Source organism: Ornithorhynchus anatinus, chromosome X2 (genome assembly GCF_004115215.2).
Source record: "Ornithorhynchus anatinus isolate Pmale09 chromosome X2, mOrnAna1.pri.v4, whole genome shotgun sequence".
NCBI lineage: Eukaryota > Metazoa > Chordata > Mammalia > Monotremata > Ornithorhynchidae > Ornithorhynchus > Ornithorhynchus anatinus.
Genome location: NC_041750.1, coordinates 21,024,496 through 21,045,576, shown reverse-complemented (window position 1 = coordinate 21,045,576; position 21,081 = coordinate 21,024,496).

Sequence of the window (21,081 nt, the reverse complement as noted above, 5' to 3'; positions counted from 1 at the left end):
TCCTTTCCTTTGGCAAAAATCCCTTGCTTCAATTTCTCCATCTGAAAAATGGTGCTGGGCACTAGAAGGTATGTATAGTCCATTTTGAACAAAGAGACCAAGATCCTTTAATAGAAAGTGTTTTATAGGCAGCAGCCAATTAAATATCACAAATTTAGCCCTTACCCTGATGAAAGTGGAATTATCTGCTAACTCTGAGAAGAGAGTACGTTACTCATGGTGGCCACCCAGACAGATTGAAGTAGAAGGTTAGGAATTTGGTAGGATAATTAACATCCTCACTCCCTCTTTTATTCCCAATTATTCAGATATCAAACATCCATATAAATGAGGGAAAAGGGATTATTTGTTATGTAATCTGGACCTGCTCTTACCCACAAAACTTTTACTCTTACTCTCTGCTTTCTATTCCTGGTCATCATTTCTCTTACTAGTTCTAGGACTTCCTTAACTATCAGAACTGCCACCTTGGCTCTGTGATTGCTTGAGCCGCAGAATTTATGAGCTCTAACTTCAGACCAGATATGCTTAGTTCATTTCCTTTCTCTCCCAGAATCCTCCCCTCTATGGGCTATGGATACCAATACTTACCTAGAAACTCTCCTCAATAACCAAGCTTTTTGACTAGTGGACAGGTGGCCTGGAAGAAGACTAGACCTTTGCATATTGGAGTGGTCAGGGAGTACATCTTTTATTGGATGCTCCCAAGAGGCTAATTCAGTGCTCTACTTAATACAAATACCGATGACTGACTGACTGATCTAACTCTTCATGCATGGCTTGGTGGATAGAGCAAGAGCCTGGGAATCAGAAGGCCATGGGTTCTAATTCCAGCTTCGCCCCTTGGCTGTTTTATGACCTTGCATGAGTCACTTCACTTCTCCGTGCCTCAGTTACTTCATCTGTAAAATGGGGATTAAGAATGAGTCCCATGTGTGTCCAACCCAACTTGCTTATATTCCCCACCAGCACTCAGCTCAGCGCCTAGCACATAGTAAGTTCTTAAATATACCATCATTATTCTATTTAGTCAACTGTATCTATAACTTCTTAGATATTACTTTAACAGTCTGACACATTAGGAGAAAGTGACCAAAAGTGAGATATAGAAAAAGACAGGCCATGGGTAAGAATAATAACTACATGGAAGAAATTTAAAATAATCTGGGATCAATTCATTTAGTTAACAAAGATGTCTACTTAATAAGATACCTAAGAATTCACAGGATTGGGATGCCTTTAGTGACTTCAGTTCAAGAGATCATCCCCTATGTTAGATAATTTTTAACTGTGGTCTTCTAGCTGACAATCAATTGGTAGTACTTGTGGAATACCTACTGTGTGCAGATCACTGAATAAGTGTCTGGGAAAGTACAATAAAGTTAGCTGTTGTGGGTTGGGAATATATCTTTGTTTTTATATTGTCATCTCCCAAACAGTACAGTGCTCTGCACACAGTAAGTGCTCAATAAATATGAACAGATGAACTTGTCTACCAAATCTGAAGTACTGTGCTCTCCCAAGCACTTAACAGCAGTACTCTGACACAGTAAGCACTCAGTAAATACCATTGATTGATTTTTTTTTTTGCTGTGTGACCTTGGGTGAATCATATACCTTCTTTTGTACTTCACTTCCTCATCTATAAAATAGAGATTAAATACCTACTCTCCATTCCCTCTAAACTATGAGCCCCATGTGGAAGAGAGACTGTGCCTGATTTGATTGTATAATATCTACCCAGGGCTTAGCACAGTGTTTGGAAAAAAAAAACCCCACAATTGTTAGTAGTATGATTCAGAACAAAACACAGAGAGCTATGCTAACTAGCTTCCAAGCAGTAGTTTTACAAAGTAAAAAGTAATACCACAATTTCAAAGCAACTTTGCTTTTTTAATATTTGTATTTAAGTGTTTAATATGTGCCAGGGACTGCACTGAGAAGTAGGTAGATAAAAACTATTCAGGTTGGACACAGCCCCTGTCCCACATAGGACTCACTGTCTTAATCCCCCTTTTACAGATAAGGCAACTGAGGCACAGGGAGCTAATTGACTTGTCCAAGGTCACACTTCAGACAAGTGACAGAGCTGGGTTTAGAACCCAGATCCTCTGACTTTCAGGTCTTTGCTATATCCACTAGACAATGCTGCTTCTCTACCATTCCCATCAGTATCCCTGTAAAGGGCTTTTTAGATGGATTTATGTCATATGACTACTAGAAGAAAGCAAAAACCAAATAGAGTCATTACAAGACAAAGTAAATTAATATCTCTCAGCAGAAAGAAATCCAGATCTAAAGATGATCTGCAGTTGTAGGAAATCAGTCTATTTAGGACATAACCTTAATGTTTCATGCTGAATGCCCCAGATAAAGACAGCAAGTGAGTGTTGTAGGGCATGTGTTATAGTTTCAATCTCTGAAATGAAGACATCTTCTTCCACTGCCAGCTCCCATCCAAAATGCCTCCCTAGCATGCACTATGCCAATGACATCACATAAACCACTGAACCCTGCTGGAGACCGGAGTTCCCCAGCATGAGACAAATAAACAGCATTTTGTCAAACTTCCAGAGCTGACGTACCATAATAAATAAAAAAGCAAATAAACATAAATGACAATTTGTAACTCAAGTTGATCATCACTGGTGTGTGGCAGGCATAAAATATTTTGCGAAACAAAGGCTCTGAATTAGGACAGATAGGAAAGCTTAGGGCTGATTAATAGCTACCGCACTCAAAGAATTCTGAGATATCTTTCTTGGAGCTGTGGGCCAGAAAGGAATTGCAAACAGATTAATTTACAATGCTGCTCTTGTTTCCATTGCACTAAGCAAAACAGAGAAAGCCAGTTCTGCATTAAAGTCAACAAACACCATTGTTTCTAAGAAGGGTTGTGGGGCAAGAATTGTGAGCCAGCCATGCCTCGCTTAGATATTTCCCTAACCTGGGCCAATCTTCAAAGCCTTAGACAAAAATCGCTCTGGAGGATTCAACTAAGGCATCCACAAAGAGGAGAGGTTAGACTTAGGTATTCACCAGTAACATGATGGTGTTCCTATGAGTTCTGAGGAATCCCGAACAAAACAAAGGAATAGTGGTGAATTAAGTGTGAAAGTTCATCAGACAGCATGTTCTTCACAAGTTAATTCCCAGTGGGTGTTGACACTTTCCCTCCTGTCCATGTCACGGTCGTATCTTACACCATTCCTGGGTGTACTGCCTTTGGGAATCCAGCTCTTTTGGCTCTCAAGTCACGACCCTGGAAGATGGGATTTGGCAGGACCCAAGGAATCACTTCAGGAAATGTCTCTTTATGTCGGCAGTCCTTTTAAAACCTGCCACGGTCATGTCCCAAAGTTTCCCAAGTTTAGTGTGGGCCTGGGGTCTCGTATTTATGGAGAATCAATCCCATTCTCCCTCACCGTAGACATTAATATGTCAAAAATAAGGATTTGATAAAAACCAGTGTTATCAGTCCAAAGCAATGTGTCCTTTCTGACCTAAAGTGAGTGGCTTCAGTAGGCAGAGTAAATTTAGATTATGACCCTAGGCATCAATTTCTAAGATGTGAATTATGAGCTGCAATATTTCTTTTGGCCAGTGTTCTAGACCAAAGGTTAGGCGACAAGAGCAAGTTCATTCTATGCCTAATTCTGGGCGAATCCCTTGTTACATATGTGTCTTAGTTCCTCTATCTCTAAAATCTAAATGATACTCTACAACATCTTCCAACCTCACAGGAATTGGGAAGATTAATGAAGGAATGCTAATAAAGCCTCTTGAGCTAGTTGGAAGGAAAATGTTAACACATTAACTATAGTTATCATAAGAGCCCTAAGGATGATTGCCAAGTGTCTACCTTATTTTTCCTCACAGAATAAACTGAATGATATGAAACTGCTTTTCACAAATAATTCCTACATTTTAGATGTCAGGTGCCAAGCTTCAGAATACGCAGATAACAAGTACAGAAGTATTTGAACACCTCACACTTTAGGGGCTCAAGAAAGGAACAAATAACATTTTAAATAATACAAATATGGAATCAATTCAATATTTTAAGAAAATTGCCATTGTAGATCATGCTATATTCATCTTTTTGCTTTCATTTGCAGTATTTTCTTTTCATTATCTACATTATCAAGTATTCATTAACTTCTGTGTGTCTATCACAGTTCTGGTTAGAAGGGAAAAATGGAAACAGCATTAGACATTATACCTACTCTGAAATAACTTAGAATCCAAGGGGAAAGGAAGAGAAGACAGCCTATGAAAGACAAAGTTTCACTCTCCAGAAAGATACTGAAAAACTTGCATGAAAACAGAAAAGGAAATGAAATAGAAAAACCAAGACCCTTCAAAAAACAGTCAAAACCCCTTTGTGTCAAAATACCCATCCTCCCTGATAAAAATCCTTGATATTCCAGAGTAAGAAAATGTTCCCAAGCATTCCAAGATGTTTGTTCTCCTGTTCCATCTCCTCAGTAGTTTCTGGGAAAGCTGGGAGACTGGATCATCACTTTCCCAGCTTACACTGATTAATTGGTGCTATTAATTGGTCATTTACTGTGTGCAGGACACTGTACTAAGCACTTTGGGGAGTTCAGTAAAGTTTTCAATAAAGTTAGTTGACATAATCCCTGCCCACAAGAAGCTTACGGCCTAGAAATTTATACCTCTTGCTTTTGACTGGTATGGTTCTGGTTCTGGTATGTAAGCTGGCTTCATTTTTGCAGCCAAAGGGAGCTGAAAAGAGGGAATCCCCTTGTAGAAGGCAACCAGTGAAGTTGAATCAAAAAGTTTACTTCAATTTTAAACTTTTATCATAGTACAATTCTGAATGGGCACACTAGACCTGCATTGGCATTTTCATCCCAAGGATCAAGCATTTTAATTAATTAACATTACACCTGTCAGAAAGTCAGCTAACCCATGATTTTTCTAAGATTTAAAGGATCAAAATGGGTCTCCTACAAACTACATAAGCTGGGAGATCAAAGTGATAATGAGATCAGACGTACTTCTCGATGAAGTTATCCAGTTTTGTCATATACCTGCGGGGTTACTTTCATCTCCCTTTTAAGTGACAGGTTGTAGAAAACTGATTCTTAGTGTCATTTTTCTTGAATATTCAATACAGTGTAGAAAACCAATTCCTAATAGATTATTTTTGCTTGAATATTTCAGTGGTTTAGTACCCATTTTCCAGGTATCAACTGTTTATAGAAGCCTTATTCTTTTGTTCTATGAACCTTTGAGTTGGAACACCATTGCCAGGGTAATTCTGTATAAAAGCCGCTTGAATCCAGGTGTAAGAAACTACAATATCTGTCACTCTTGTTTTTTCCTCTTTAAATGGAGTATTTAAACCATAGCATTTTAAAGCTAAAACAGCATTTTTAAAAGTTCACATTCTCTTGATCTATAAAAGTAATTTATGGCTGCACAGTAGGCAAAACAAAGGTTACCAATCCATGTCTCAAATTATTTAATAGAAAAGACTATGGAGGGTATAATTATTTTTACATTTCTGACCGTTGTAATTTTTCACATGCCAATGTGTATCTGGGTGATATGAACATATGAAAAGAAGATGGTAAAGAGATGCAAATATGCTTATCCAGAAAAAGAAAACAGATTGAAATCCCCTCCCAAATTTTGCCACTGCATAGAAAATAAAAATACATCTGAAAGAGGCCTACCCTTTTCACTATTCTTGCAGTCATTATTCATTTGTGGTGCAAGAGAAGCATGTTGAGAAAATACAAGGGAGCAAGTTACTGACGAGAGCAGCATGTGTTCATTCAATAGTATTTATTGAGCGCTTACTATGTGCAAAGCACTGTACTAAGCGCTTGGGATGAACAAGTCGGCAACAGATAGAGACAGTCCCTGCCGTTTGACGGGCTTACAGTCTAATCGGGGGAGACGGACAGACAAGAACAATGGCAATAAATAGAGTCAAGGGGAAGAACATCTCATAAAAACAATGGCAACTAAATAGAATCAAGGCAATGTACAATTCATTAACAAAATAAATAGGGTAGTGAAAATATATGCAGTTGAGCAGACGAGTACAGTGCTGTGGGGATGGGAAGGGAGAGGTGGAGGAGCAGAGGGAAAAGGGGAAAAAGAGGGTTAAGCTGTGGAGAGGTAAAGGGGGGATGGCAGAGGGAGTAGAGGGGGAAGAGGAGCTCAGTCTGGGAACGCCTCTTGGAGGAGGTGAGTTTTAAGTAGGGTTTTGAAGAGGGAAAGAGAATCAGTTTGGCGGAGGTGAGGAGGGAGGGCGTTCCGGGACCGCAGGAGGACATGACCCAGGGGTCGACGGCGGGATAGGCGAGACCGAGGGACGGTGAGGAGGTGGGTGGCAGAGGAGCGGAGCGTGCGGGGTGGGTGGTAGAAAGAGAGAAGGGAGGAGAGGTAGGAAGGAGCAAGGTGATGGAGAGCCTTGAAGCCTAGAGTGAGGAGTTTTTGTTTGGAGCGGAGGTTGATAGGCAACCACTGGAGTTGTTTAAGAAGGGGAGTGACGTGCCCAGATCGTTTCTGCAGGAAGATGAGCCGGGCAGCGGAGTGAAGAATAGACCGGAGCGGGGCGAGAGAGGAGGAAGGGAGGTCAGAGAGAAGGCTGACACAGTAGTCTAGCCGGGATATAACGAGAGCCCGTAACAGTAAGGTAGCCGTTTGGGTGGAGAGGAAAGGGCGGATCTTGGCGATATCGTAGAGGTGAAACCGGCAGGTCTTGGTAACGGATAGGATGTGTGGGGTGAACGAGAGAGACGAGTCAAGGATGACACCGAGATTGCGGGCCCGAGAGACGGGAAGGATGGTCGTGCCATCCACGGTGACAGAGAAGTCTGGGAGAGGACCGGGTTTGGGAGGGAAGATGAGGAGCTCAGTCTTGCTCATGTTGAGTTTTAGGTGGCGGGCCGACATCCAGGTGGAGACGTCCCGGAGGCAGGAGGAGATGTGAGCCCGAAGGGAGGGGGAGAGGACAGGGGCGGAGATGTAGATCTGCGTGTCATCTGCGTAGAGATGGTAGTCAAAGCCGTGAGAGCGAATGAGTTCACCGAGGGAGTGAGTGTAAATGGAGAACAGAAGAGGGCCAAGAACTGACCCTTGAGGAACTCCAACAGTTAAAGGATGGGAGGGGGAGGAGGCTCCAGCGAAGGAGACCGAGAATGACCGGCCAGAGAGGTAAGAGGAGAACCAGGAGAGGACAGAGTCCGTGAAGCCAAGGTGAGATAAGGTATGGAGGAGGAGGGGATGGTCGACAGTGTCAAAGGCAGCAGAGAGGTCAAGGAAGATTAGAATGGAGTGTCATTAGAATGTGTGTCATTTGGTAGACACAAATGTTACCTGAAAAGACTCCACTTGCCTGGTGTTTGCAGGGGGAGGAGTTAAGGACTGACTAACGCAAAGTAGTGGTTCAGTGCTTTTTGTGTGCTTCTGAGAACCACCACCTGGAAACAATCAGTGATATTTATTGAGTGCTTGCTATATTCAGAGCACTATACTAAGCACTTGGGAGAGTATAATACAACAGAATTAGCAGACATGTTCCTTGCCCATAATGAACTTCTAGTCTAGAGGGGGAGACAGACATTGTTATAAATAAATAATATATAATTTAAAGATAGATACATAAGTGCTGTGGGGATGAGTGGGATTAATGGCAAAAGTCCAAAGGTCACAGTTCCCAGAGTAGAGAGAATGAAGAAGGGAGAGGGAGCCAGGGAAAAGAGAGTTAAATTGGGAAAGACCTCTTGGAGGACTCTTTCTTAACGACATGGCCCCTTCCTCCTCCCCCCAGGGGGATGTGATGTCTTTCTGGCTGAGAAGGGCAAGTCGGTCTCACATCTGATCACTTGTATCATGTAATTTCCTGTTCTCCTCAAATGATTACTTTAGAACAGCTCTGGAGCTAGTGAACGAGTCAAGCTCCATTCTGTGCCATTGTATAGGAATACAACTGGGAGAGGTCTTTGTTCTAACAGCAACATAAGTGGGTAAAATGAAGTTATTTTTCAATGTTCTCTTTCAGATCTGACATAATAATGTTAGCTGTGAAAACGCAGTTATATAGGGAAATTGAGTTCACTTCTTGCGATTTGGAACTGAGTTAGGTCTAAGCTCCATACCTCATAAGAATCGGGGTTTAATCCATCAGCATTTCGGGTAGACTGCAAGTAATAATAATAATAATAATAATTGAGGTATTTTTTTAAGTGCTGACTATGTGCCAAGCACTGTACTAAACACTGAAGTAGATATAAGGCTAGGAGATTGAACACAGTCCTTGTTCCACATGGGGCTCTCTTTTGAAGGGAGAAAGAGAACAGGTATCATCCCCATTTTACAGGTGAAGAAACTAAGGCACCGAGAAGTAGAGTGACTTGCCCAAGGTCACTCAGCAGGTCAGGATTAGAACTCAAGTGTACTGACCCCCAGCCCTGTGGACTTTTCTCCCGACTTGTCCTCCCATGATTATTCTATCACTATAGATGGCACCACCATCAGCCCTCTCTCAACTCTGTAACCCTCACCGATATCCTTGACTCATCTCTCTCTCTTTCAACCCACACATTCAATTTGTCCCCAAATCCTGCATGTTCTACCCTCACAACTCTCTAGAATCGGTCCTTTCTAGCAGTGTGGCTTAGTGGAAAGAACACAGGCTTGGGAGTCAGAAGTCGTGGGTTCTAATCCTGACTCCGCCACCTGTCAGCGGTGTGACTTTGGGCAAGTCACTTCACTTCTCAGTGTCTCAGTTACCTCATCTGTAAAATGGGGATTGAGACTGTGAGCCCCACGTGGGACAACCTGATTACCTTGTATCTACCCCAGCGCTTAGAACAGTGCTCGGCACATACTAAGCGCTTAACAAATACCAATATTATTATTATTAATCCATCTAAATTACTACACTGATCATTATCATTTTCCGCCTTGACTATTGCATCACATCGACCTCCTTGCCGAAAACCCTATATCCTATCTCTTCACTCTTCAGATTACACTTTGCTTTGCTGTCCAGATCATTTTTATGGAAAAAAAGCAAAACATCAACAACAAAAATATTCTATCCATCCCTCTCGATCCACCTCCTCCTCAAACAGAAACTCCTTGCTATTGGCTTTAAGGCACTTGATCGTCTCTCCCCCTCCTATCTAAACTTGCTGGTCTCCTACCACAGTTGAACTGGCGCAATCCATTCCTCTAACAACGTACTCTCTATATCTCAGTCTAGTCTCTCCTGCCACTAGTTTGCCCACATTCTTCCTTGGGCCTGTCATTCCCTCCCTCTTCAGATCTGACAGTTCACCACTCTCCCAACCTTCAAAACCTTTCTAAAATCACATCTCCTCCAAGAGGCCTTCCCAGACTAAGCCTTTTATTTTCCCTAGCCACTATCCTCTCTGCATAGACTACGAGCTTGTCTGTCATACCTTAAGCACTTTCATACTCACCAATTTTATAGTCCTTCCCCTGCATCCCACCCCCACCCCCTGCAAAAAAGCTAAAATAGTTACCCACAAATTGCCTTAAATTTATGGATTGTGTCATTTTCTTTCACTCAGTTAAATTTGGGTTTTTTTTCCTACCTCAGACTAATCTGTAGCTTTAGGTGAAAGGCCTATGATTCCTCTTTGAAGATTTAATCACTCTCTGGTAAGACTCTCATCACGATAAATCTCATGCACTGAACCATTTTCTAGGAGAGGGAAGAAACTTGAGCATTTTTGAGCTGTAATGGCATAAGATTTTTCATTTCCCTTTGAAGCCAGAACCTGGAATGGAAAATTTTCCAAAGAATGGTAATAACAATAATTACGGTATCCTCTAGACTGTAAATTCGTTGTGGGCAGGGAACGTGCTTCCCAACTCTATTGGATTATACTCTTCCAAGTCCTTAGTATAAAGCTCTGCATGAAATACATGCTCAATAAATACCACTGGTTGATTTATTATGCTCTCACTATGTGCCCAAGCTCTATTTTTAGAACTGGGGAGGATTTAAGGCAATCAGGTCAGAAGCAGGCCCTGTCCCACAAGGGGGTTCTCAATTTAAGAGGGAAGCAGAGCAGGAATTTTATCCCCATTTTACAGATGAGGAAGTTGAGGCCAAGAGAGATTCAGCGACTTGCCCAAGGTTACCCACCAGGCCAGTGTCAGAGCAGGGATTAACTCTGGGCTGCTTGACACCCAGCCCCTTGCTCTTTCCAGTGGCCCATATGGCCTCCGTGTGAGAGAAGAGCAATGGAAAAACAAAACCAAAACTATATAGGCTATAAACAGTATGCCGCATTTTTATTGAGAAAGGGCAGGCTCTCATTAGCTCGGTTGAGGGTTTTTTCCATTCTTGTTCTACGGATTCACTGCACTAATTAGGAAGCCCAGCATCATGTGACATCTTACATAGGTAAAGGCAATAAATAGTTTCACCACTCCCCAATCACTTTAATTGAATGTGTAGTGTGTGTACAGAACTGTAATTCTGTCCAGAGGCTGCTTGTCAGGCCATGTTTTTATTGTAATTACCTGATTTGTTCAGCTTTAATCGTATTTACTTTTGAAGGTCAGCTGTCCTGCTCTGAAATGGTTAGTCGAGGCAGGGTAAGATTATGCAACACCCACAGGCAGAGAGAGAGCTTGTATAGTCCTTTCCCTGCATCCCTCCCCTACCCCCTCAAAAAAAGCTAAGATAGTTATCCACAAATTGCCTTAAATTTACGGATTGTATCATTTTCTTTCACTCCGTTATGTTTGGGCTTTTCTTCCTACCTCAGACTAATCTGTAGCTTTAGGTGAAAGGCCTATGACTCCTCTTTGTAGATCTAATCACTCTCTGGGAAGACTCTCATCACTATAAATCTCATGCACTGAACCATTATCTAGGAGAGGAAAGAGACTTGACAATCAAAGTCTCCCCTATTTCCTGCTCAGCCAGTTATTCAACTTCTTCTATGGGACTTCTTCATCAACACAGAAAAGATGTACCTGCATTTCGATCTCTAGAACTCATCAATATTCTTGTCCTCTATTTGACTTTTAAACATGCACTAATGAACTGTATTCCAAGCGTAGGCAAGCGCTTGTCTTTTATAACGCTGCCAAGGTTGAAATAGATATTCTTGACTCTATTTATTGCCATTGTTCTTGTCTGCCTGTCTCCCCCGATTAGACTGTAAGCCTGTCAAAGGGCAGGGACTGTCTCTATCTGTTGCCATTTGTACATTCCAAGCGCTTAGTACAGTGCTCTGCACATAGTAAGCGCTCAATAAATACGAATGAATGAATGAATGAATGAATGAATACTCTCATGATGGCCTTAATATGAAGTCTGTATTTCTCTGGACTTTGTTGATTAACTACCATCCGAACTCATGTGTATACTCAAGATGAGAATACGCTCAAGGTCAAAAAACGTCCTCCATCCCTCTCTGTGTCGCAGTACGGACTTGCTATATAAAATTTTGTAGGTCTAGAATTCAAATCTGGCTGATCACCTGTTTTAGTGAATGAGAGGGCAGGAAACCAAACTTTCCTTCTTGGCTTAGAATGATCCCAAACCAGGAAGGATTCTGACTCCTGATGGACTGTGCTATGTACTACCTTTCTTTCCCTTTCACCTAACCACCAACTTTCATCTTTATAAAAATGAAGTGACCAGCTAAGTCCTCTGGTCATAAACTCAATCAATTCTATCCACCTTCAACATCCCATTCCAAAACTGAATAGTAAGATACAGGGTTAAATCTCAGCTTCGACTCGTATTCACCTTGTGTCTTGAAAGTAGCGTTGAGTCATTGGCAGCACGGACTAGTGAAAAGAGGATGGGACTGGGTGTCGTTCTAATCCCTGCTCTGCCACTTGCCTGCTGAGAGACACAGGACAAGTCATGCTCATTTCTCTGTGCCTCAATTTCTTCATTTGAATATGGGATTAAATATATTTTCATCTTGTACCATACTTAGTGCCTAATAAGTGCTCGGCACAAAGTAAGTGCTTAAATATTACAATTATTATTATGTAACATATGTTGGTATTTATTAAGCACTTACTATGTGCAGAGCACTGTTCTAAGCGCTGGGATAGATACAGGGTAATCAGGTTGTCCCACATGAGGCTCACAGTCTTAATCCCCATTTTACAGATGAGGTACCTGAGGCACAGAGAAATTAAATGACTTGCCCACAGTCACACAGCTGACAATAATAATAATAATAATAATGTTGGTATTTGTTAAGCGCTTACTATGTGCCGAGCACTGTTCTAAGCGCTGGGGTAGACATAGGGGAATCAGGTTGTCCCACGTGGGGCTCACAGTCTTAATCCCCATTTTACAGATGAGGGAACTGAGGCACAGAGAAGTTAAGTGACTTGCCCACAGTCACACAGCTGACAAGTGGCAGAGCCGGTATTCGAACCCGTGACTATCAGATCATCTCTCAGGCACAGGGTGAACCAGCACAAAATAAACACTCTACTCCCGAGTAAATAGCAAGCTAACCGTAACTCATTATACTAATTTCTGATACTGGGAAAAAAATAAAGCTGTATTGACCAACAGATTTTTCATTTCGTTTCATTTCTTGCTGCACAAGATCCTCATGACAAGGGGGCTATTATCCACACTATTCTTGGTACTGTGCCAAACACCTGTGCTATCTTATCAAGGAGTAGCAACATGCAATAGAATTTCCTCCAATGTCTAATTTTTCTTTCACCAGTTACCAATGAAAAAATATTGCTTGAATTCAATATAGAAGTCTTAGTCCATTCACCTGGCCAGAAGTGGCCGGTGCGTCTGGCTGTCATGTAGGCAGTTCCGAAGGTTCACCTCTTTGTTAGGCACAAAAGCAATATCGAAATTTACATGCTGGAAAGGATCTTGTGAAGTAGTGAGAACGAGCCCCCTCCCCGCCCTCTGAGGATCGCACCTGGAGAGTTTCCAGTTCTCTACCAGTCTCGGCTATGAGAGGGAGAGTCAAGCAGAGGCAGACCCTTTCCATTCCTAGCTTGGGCAGTGGTGAGCGAGTGACAGGCAATCTGCTACAAGTCAAAACTTACCCGTGCTGGGCAGCAGCGGCATGGGAGACAGTCAGTCAAGGGCGGAGACGCAAGCCTACTGTGCAGAAGGAGACAATGGTAAACCACTTCTGGATTTTTACCAAGAAAACTCTATGGATACACTACCGGAACGATTGCAGATGGAGGTAGGGCGTTCTGGGAGAGATCTGTCCATGGCGTCGCTATGGCTCGGAGATGACTCGACAGCATAAGACAAGACAAGTAAGAAAGCTGCCCATGTATTCCGCCAATTATAAACTGAGCATGTGGGCATCCTGCACGTTGTTCCTGTCTTGTCTCATGCCAGTCAATCAACCAGGATTGTTGACTGAACACTTACAGTGTGCAGAGCACTCTACTAGCCACTTGGGATAGTAACATTAGAGGGTAAAGACATAATTCCAACCTCCAAGTGGTTTCAAATCTAATGGGGGAGGCCAGCACAGAATGAACTATTGGGAAAGACGGATAGATAAGTGAATAAAAATTAGGGAAGCAACGTGGCCTAAGGAAAAGAAAAAAAATAGCACAGTTCTGGGAGTCAGAGGATTTGGAAAGTTATAGGATCTGGATTTTAATCCCAGCTCTACCACCTGCCTGCTGTGTGACAGTAGGCGAGTCACATTACTTCTCTGGGCCACAGTTTCTTCATCTGTAAAACGGGGGTTAAATACCTATTCTCCCTCCCCTTTAGACTATGAGCCCCATATAGGATAGAAACTGTGTCTGACCTGATTATCTTGTACCTACCACGGTGCTGAGAATACTGCTTGGCACATGATAAGCACTTAAGCGCCACAAATATAACAAGTGCTTAAATAGTAGAATAAGTAAACTGATATGTTCAGATGTTCTAAAGACAGCGGTGAATGCATAAGTCTTGAGGTAGTAGTTGGGAACATGTGACCTGAGGAGAAGGAAATGAATTAGGAAGAGGGATTTGAGGAGGACTTTAGAGATGGTGGAGCAGTGGATGTGGATTTAAAGGGGAAGGGAATTCTAGCCAGGAGAAAGGACTTGACTAAGGGGTCAGAGGCCGGCAAGTCGAGAATGAGACACTGCCCATGCGTGAGATCTTAACTAAAGCTCCGTGCTTTCAAATCCTTTCAAAGAGACCTGGTTAAAAGGTTAGCAAGAAAATTGCAGAGAAGGAAGGCCAAGAAAGAGTACAAAACCTAATGGGCAAAGGAGCTCATTTTGCTTATCCTCCTGCAAGTCACTGGGACATTCTGGGTGGGGTTTGTTCACTAGTCAGTAGGGGAAGAGTTCCTTTTCCCTCTGGACAGGACTGAGTTTTCCTCAGAGAGTCATTCATTCATTCATTCATTCAGTAGCATTTATTGAGCGCTTGCTATGTGCAGAGCACTGTACTAAACGCTTGGAATGTACAAATCGGTAAGATAGAGACAGTCCCTGCCCTTTGACGGGCTTACAGTCTAATCGGGGGAGACGGACAGACAAGAACAATAGCAGTAAATAGAATCAAGAATAAATAGAATCAAGAATGAATAGAATCAAGAATGAATAGTCATCTGGGGAGAGTCTCAGTTTTGTGCGCTCCTGTAAATGCTGCCTTCCCTCCCATCACTGAGGCCCCTGCTCCCAACAAGCTTCATGCGCTCTGGGCTGGGGGTAAAAAGCGGCTGCTCTGTGCCGTCAGCAACCCCCTGACTTGAGAGTCAGCCTCAGTGACTCCCCAGGAAACAGTACCGGCTCTCCTCTATGCCGCCGAGGAGACACCATCCTGTCCTGCCTTCCGCCATCCCTGCGGGAGTAAGGAAAGTACCCACAGCAAGAAGCTTCCCCAAAACCTCGAGAAGCGATATGGCCTACTGGATTGAGCCTAGGCCTGGGAGTCAGAAGAATCTGGGTTCCAATCCCAACTCCACTACTGGTCTACTGTGAAACCTTGGGCAAATCACGTCACTTCTCAGTCACCTCATCTGTAAAATGGGTTTAAGACTGTGAGCCCCATGAGGCAGGGCTGTATCCGACCTGCTTGCTGGAATGAACCCCACCACATAGTATAGTGCCTGGCATATAATAAGCAATTATTAAAGACTATTTAAAAAAAGACTGTTGGCTGCTGCTGATGGTTGCCGTGGCTACAGTCATACCTTGAATTCTGCACCATCAGGAGTCTGAAAAATATCTTCTCTAGCCACTTTACCTTGTTGATTTTATTTTTGTAATTTTATATCCTGCTTTCCTGCTTTACTGTTTCATCATTCCTGATAAATCAGTCTCCAGTCCCTTCTCCTCACTTACGCTCTTAAATCGTAAGCCTTCCTAGGAATGGAGTCCACATCTAATATCTACCTGTGCATTCTTTCCCAGTGCTTAGCACCATGTTTTGCACACAGTAAGCACATAATGTATACTACTATCACTACTAATAGTACTTCTTAGAGCCCATGCTAACTACTTCTGAACCACTCCTGGTTGGAACCATGCCTACCAATCAGTAGTAGAAATAGAAGGAACATGAGAAGCAGCATGGCCTCATGGATAGAACTTGGGCCTGGGAGAAGGACGTGGGTTCTAATCCCTGCTCTGCCACCTGTCTGCTGTTTGACCTTGGGCAAGTCACTTGACTACTCTGGGCCTCAGTTACCTCATCTGTAAAATGAAAACAAAGATTGGGACCCCCATGTGGAACAGGGACTATACAACTTGATTAGCTTGTATCTACCCCAGTGCTTAGAACAGTGCCTGGCACAGAGTAAGTACTTACTAAATACTACCAACATCATTAGTAGGAGTAAGAGCATTCAGTGAATACAAAATTGGTCCTAGAAAAGTCTAGACCATGGACAATTTCCTCCTACCCACAATGAGTTTACACTTAAATGGCAGAGATAACGTAAGTCAGTATACGTAGTGTCCCATCTTCCACCACCCTCACCTCTCGCTTGGCCCACATCTCTATCCCCCTGCTTTTTCCCTAGATTGCCCTGAATTGGGAATTGTCATCCTGCGTCCTAGATTGGTGTTCTACAGCTAAATGGCCCTAGCAATCTCCTGAAGCAAAAGCTTCTGAATCAAATAATGTTGACTAGTCAGAAGCAAGATAAAGTACAGACTTCCTCATCAAGATACTTTGCTCTCCCCAAAAGCAGAAGACTGGGAGGAAATGTTCAGTTGGGGATCATCCTTAAAGGAATCAGCCCTCTGTCACCTCTGTGCAACATTACATTCAAATTTTACTTTAAGTCTACAATAGATGGAGCAGCGCTAAGCAGGTTCCTATGTGCTGAAAGAAAAAGGAGCTTGCACTCATAAATAATAAATGGAAGAAGGAAAATCTGACAGTTTCTTATAGGACAAAGAATCTCTCATTTTCATTTAACATTTGCAAAATAAGGCTCATCTGCTGCAGATAATGTACATGTGGGTATATTTTTCCATTTACCAGTGATCTTTGGTCCATGTGCTATTTAAAAAAAATCTACCACCTCTTGCGTTCCTTTATCTCTGATTGTTGACCATAAAATACAACAATATTATTTAAAGGAAGGAGCTTCTTTTCAAGCCTAGTGAATAATTGGTCAGTGTTTATAAGTTTCCTGACCGCAAACAAGAGAAATACTTTGCCCACTTTTTCAACCTCTCAAATGCATACCATCCCTTTAGCTGTGGAACGCTCCAAGCTTAATAAAACATACGTGCTACTTTAACCCTGACAGGGTTTCCTGGGGAGGGAATACTCAATCCCTGGTTTGAATCCACACTGCCAATTTGTAAACCTGCTGGAGATTTAATCCCCACTGGAGATGTGGAATTCCCAGAAGCTGCTGTTTGAGATTAGAGTATAAAATCCTTTTAGTAAAATGGCCTGGGGGAAAACTCTCCTACTAGTGACCACTCTCTTCTGCCTATCTCAGACTCCTACTTCCTTTCCTTCTCCTCCTTGACTTTAGGCTTTTCCACTGAGCGGCCCAGAACATCTCCCATTCTTCTTTCCCTGTTCAACCTGATGAGAGACTCTAATTCTATACTGGGGCAAGGCCACTTTGGAGGAAGCGGTGGAAAGTACCTTGATGATGAGAATTGCCCTCTGCTCAGTCAAACCAACTCTGAACTGGCGTGTAAGTAGAGAATCAGTTCAAACATGTTTTTTGCACATAGGCTTTTCTTCGTTTTGTATAATTGCAAGGAAATGTAATTCATATGTTCCTCTGACAAAGCTGGTTTGAGTCTTTTGGAATTTCTTTTTCAGCATTACTTTTCCTCTTTAAAGTTTGTTTGTTGAGTGAAAATAATGAAAATACCACAAGACTCATGTTTGGTTTTGAAATTCGGCACCCGTGAGTTTGGGGGTAGCCCCCATACTTGCCAACTCGGCTGCCAATATTACTTTACTGTTGAACACTTCCTTGTGATACTGATGAGTTCACAGCACTGATGAGTGACAACTGAACAGGTCAACCATGTCTCAATTTAATTATTTTTTTACCTGAAATATCCATATTATTAAGATTAAAGAGTACTTTTTGGCCTAAATTATCAAAATAAGGGAAGCAGCGTGGCTCAGTGGAAAGAGCCTGGGCTTCAGAGTCAGAGGTCATGGGTTCGATTCCTGGCTCTGCCACTTGTCAGCTGTGTGACTGTGGGCAAGTCACTTCACTTCTCTGGGCCTCAGTTACCTCATCTGTAAAATGGGGATTACCTGTGAGCCTCATGTGGGACAACTTGATTACCCTGTATCTACCCCAGCGCTTAGAACAGTGCTTGGCACATAGTAAGCGCTTAACAAATACCAACATTATTAAAATAGACTTAACATGGACCCGTTAAGCTCTCAATAAGTGCCTCACTGACATTCTCATTTATATTCTGAAATGACCATTTAAAACATTTAGATTTTGTAGGGCTCATCTAAAATGGAAAAATCTGAATGAAAACTACTTTTTCACTCAGATATTAAATGATTAGGGTGACAAAAGCCACATGCTGTCATTTTAGGATTGTCACTATGACCCCTGAAAAAATTGTCCGTGGTGAGAATATAGCTGGAAGTTAACAACTGATCAAGAAAATTTCAAAAATACTATAGGTACTACACTACTCCAAACAAAATAAATGCAGACAACACTAAGGCAATAAGACAGAGATAATTTTAAGCTAAAGAAGTAATTGGTCAGTAAAAACTGAAGACTGAAATGCTCATGAAAGGTTGCCTTGCACTTTATCATCTCAATATTTCTTTCAAGGTGAATTTTAACCGATGAACATTTTTGCTTTAAAACTCCATTTTTCCCAAAAGAAAACTCGACTTTAAATTCGGTCCTAAACTGGTTACTTGTGCCACTGCTTGCTGTTACCCAATAGATCTAGAAGACAGTCACGTTTGTTTTGTCACTTTTCAATTAGAGTGGATTCTGAGAATTTCACCTTTATCAAGAATGGCCCTTGAGAAGGCTTTCTTCCAAATGATTTAAGTATCAGCCTCAAAGATTTTGAAAGATTCAACAGTCAAGTCCTTTAGTCATTTTTTCCAAAACGCGTAAAACAAACAAACAGAATTAGTGAACAACAGTAAAAAGCCAGTTGACTAAAGGAAGACAGTCAACAGCTGGGGGAAAATGTTATTGAACTTCATCCAGAAACAATAGAATAAAGAATTAAAGGTTTCAAATTGCTTACTGTAGGGATGAGCAAATTCAACAGCATTTGGGGGTCATTAAAACATCTTGAACAATTTTTCCCAGTGATTTTGGGTTCAAAAAACACAAAATAAATTTTGTTAAGGACTGTTTTCCTTTAATTGTATTTTGGGAGAAATTTATTCCATATGTTTCTGATTCATTTAAACTTAAGTCATCAAAAGTGCTTTTGCAAGAGTTATTTGATTTCTAAGAAACTTCTGGAGTCTTTTTTGAGGCGTCTGTTATTTTATTTTTCCTTTGAACTGCGAATTTATGATTGGCCACCATGAAAATACTTGAATTTGGTTTCAAAATTTTGCTTCAATAATTACCTTTTTACAGAAAGATTCTATGATACTTTAAAGACTATTAGTCTCTAGATATATGCCTAGCTCAGTTTAGAGCCCTGAGAAAGTGTATATTAAAAAGATGTGAATTTGATACAACGAAAACTGGGCCTTTGTCCTTCAGAATGTTTTTCCCTCTAACTCCTCACATTTTTCAGTCTCACAGTCTCTTCATTTCATCTCTCTCTCTCTCTCTCTCTCCCTCTCTCTCATCCTCATGCAGTTCTTTCTCCTCTCCCTACAAGATAGCAGGATAATCTGGGTGGATCATGGGTCTGGATCAGTTTTGTGTCGATACTGAACTACTGTAGCAGATATGTATGGCTTCTTAGGTATGAGTGTGGTTGGGAAAGTATCTGCCTTCTTTTCTTCCCTGTTGTAGATCTATATAACTCTGAATCTTTGTGGAAACCAGTCATGATAGTCCTTATTAAGTGCTAATTACGTGCCAAACATTAGGGATGATTAAATTGGTCACAGTCCCTGTCGCACATGTGGCTCAACTAAACTGAGAGAAGAACATATTTAATCCCATTTTTCAGATGAGAAAAATGAGGTTCAGATAAATGACTTAGCCAAAGTCACACAGCAATCAAGTGGCAGAGCCCAAACTGGAACCCAGGTCTGCTAACCCCCTGTTCAATGATCCTGCTGCTTCTTATATTATATTATTATATTAGATTATTCATTTTCTTATGAAGCATTTGTACAGTCCTTTCAAATCAAATCCATTCAAATCAAATCAAATACAAAGACAGCATGCCTTTTAAACAGAGTAAAATAGGAGGTCTACCCAAGGCAAAGCCCAACAGCAGTCTGAACATTTTTTCATTACTTGACAGTTTCACAAAAATAGAATAGATTAAGCAAAAGAGCATTGATTAATGTATAAGTTTTTTATGGCATTTAAGTGCTTACTAAGTGCCAGGCAGTGTACTAAGTGTTGGAGCAGAAAAAGCAAATCAGTTTGGACACGGTGCATGACCTAAGTGGGGCTCACAGTCATCACCCCCATTTTGCAGATGAGGCACAAAGAAGTGAAGCAATTTGTCCAAGCTTCCACAGAAGACAAGTGTTGGAGCTAAAATTAGAACCCATGTCCTACTGAATCCCACAGTTTCCCTTGGGAAATGTTTTAAAGTACATTATTGTCTTTCCAGGATCCCCAAATGACCAGAAAAAAGTGTAAGAAAATACAATGTTGGAGAGTCCAAATATACCACATTTACTCATGGTTTCTTCCAAGACATAATTGCCCCAACTCTATTTTTGAGGAGGAAATTTTTTTTTTTTCCTGAAGGAAATAATAATAAGCAGTAGGGTGCCAGGGATAGGATGAGGAGCAGAAGGGAGAGCTTGGGGCAAAGCATGTGAGGAACATTAATTCATTAAGACTGTCCAAGTCAGGGGAGGAGGAACAGACTGTGAGCCCTATGCGTCACAGAGACTGCGCCTGACCTGATTAACTTGTATCTACTCCAGCACTTAGAACAGTGTTTTACACACAGTAAGCACTTAACAAATACCCCCCCCAAAAAAAGCATGAAACTACCGACAACGTAGCAGGAATGTTGTTGGGATGGAGATTTAATTCATCGAGTGTCTATTGCACACAGCACTTAGGAAAGTGCAATATAAGGAAGAGTTACAATCTCAGTCCATCAATGGTATTTATTGAGAGTTTACTATGTGCAGAGCTCTGTACTAAATGCTTGGTAGAGTACGACAGAATAAGCAGATTCTTTCCCTGCTCACAAAATCTCAAGAGCCCTGTTATCTTATTGCTCTCCTTTTTGCCTTCTCCTTTATTCTTATCCTCTTTGTTCTCCTCCTCCCCTTATAGCTAGATTTATTTCTTAAAATAACCCCAGAATAGCCTATTTAAATGTTACAAAATTATTTTTAAAAGTGGGGCAATCACACAAGAAACTATGGTAGTTACATTATCTAAGAGTAAGATAAATATGTACCAATAAAATATTTGAATTAAAATATGCAAAACCTTAAATTTC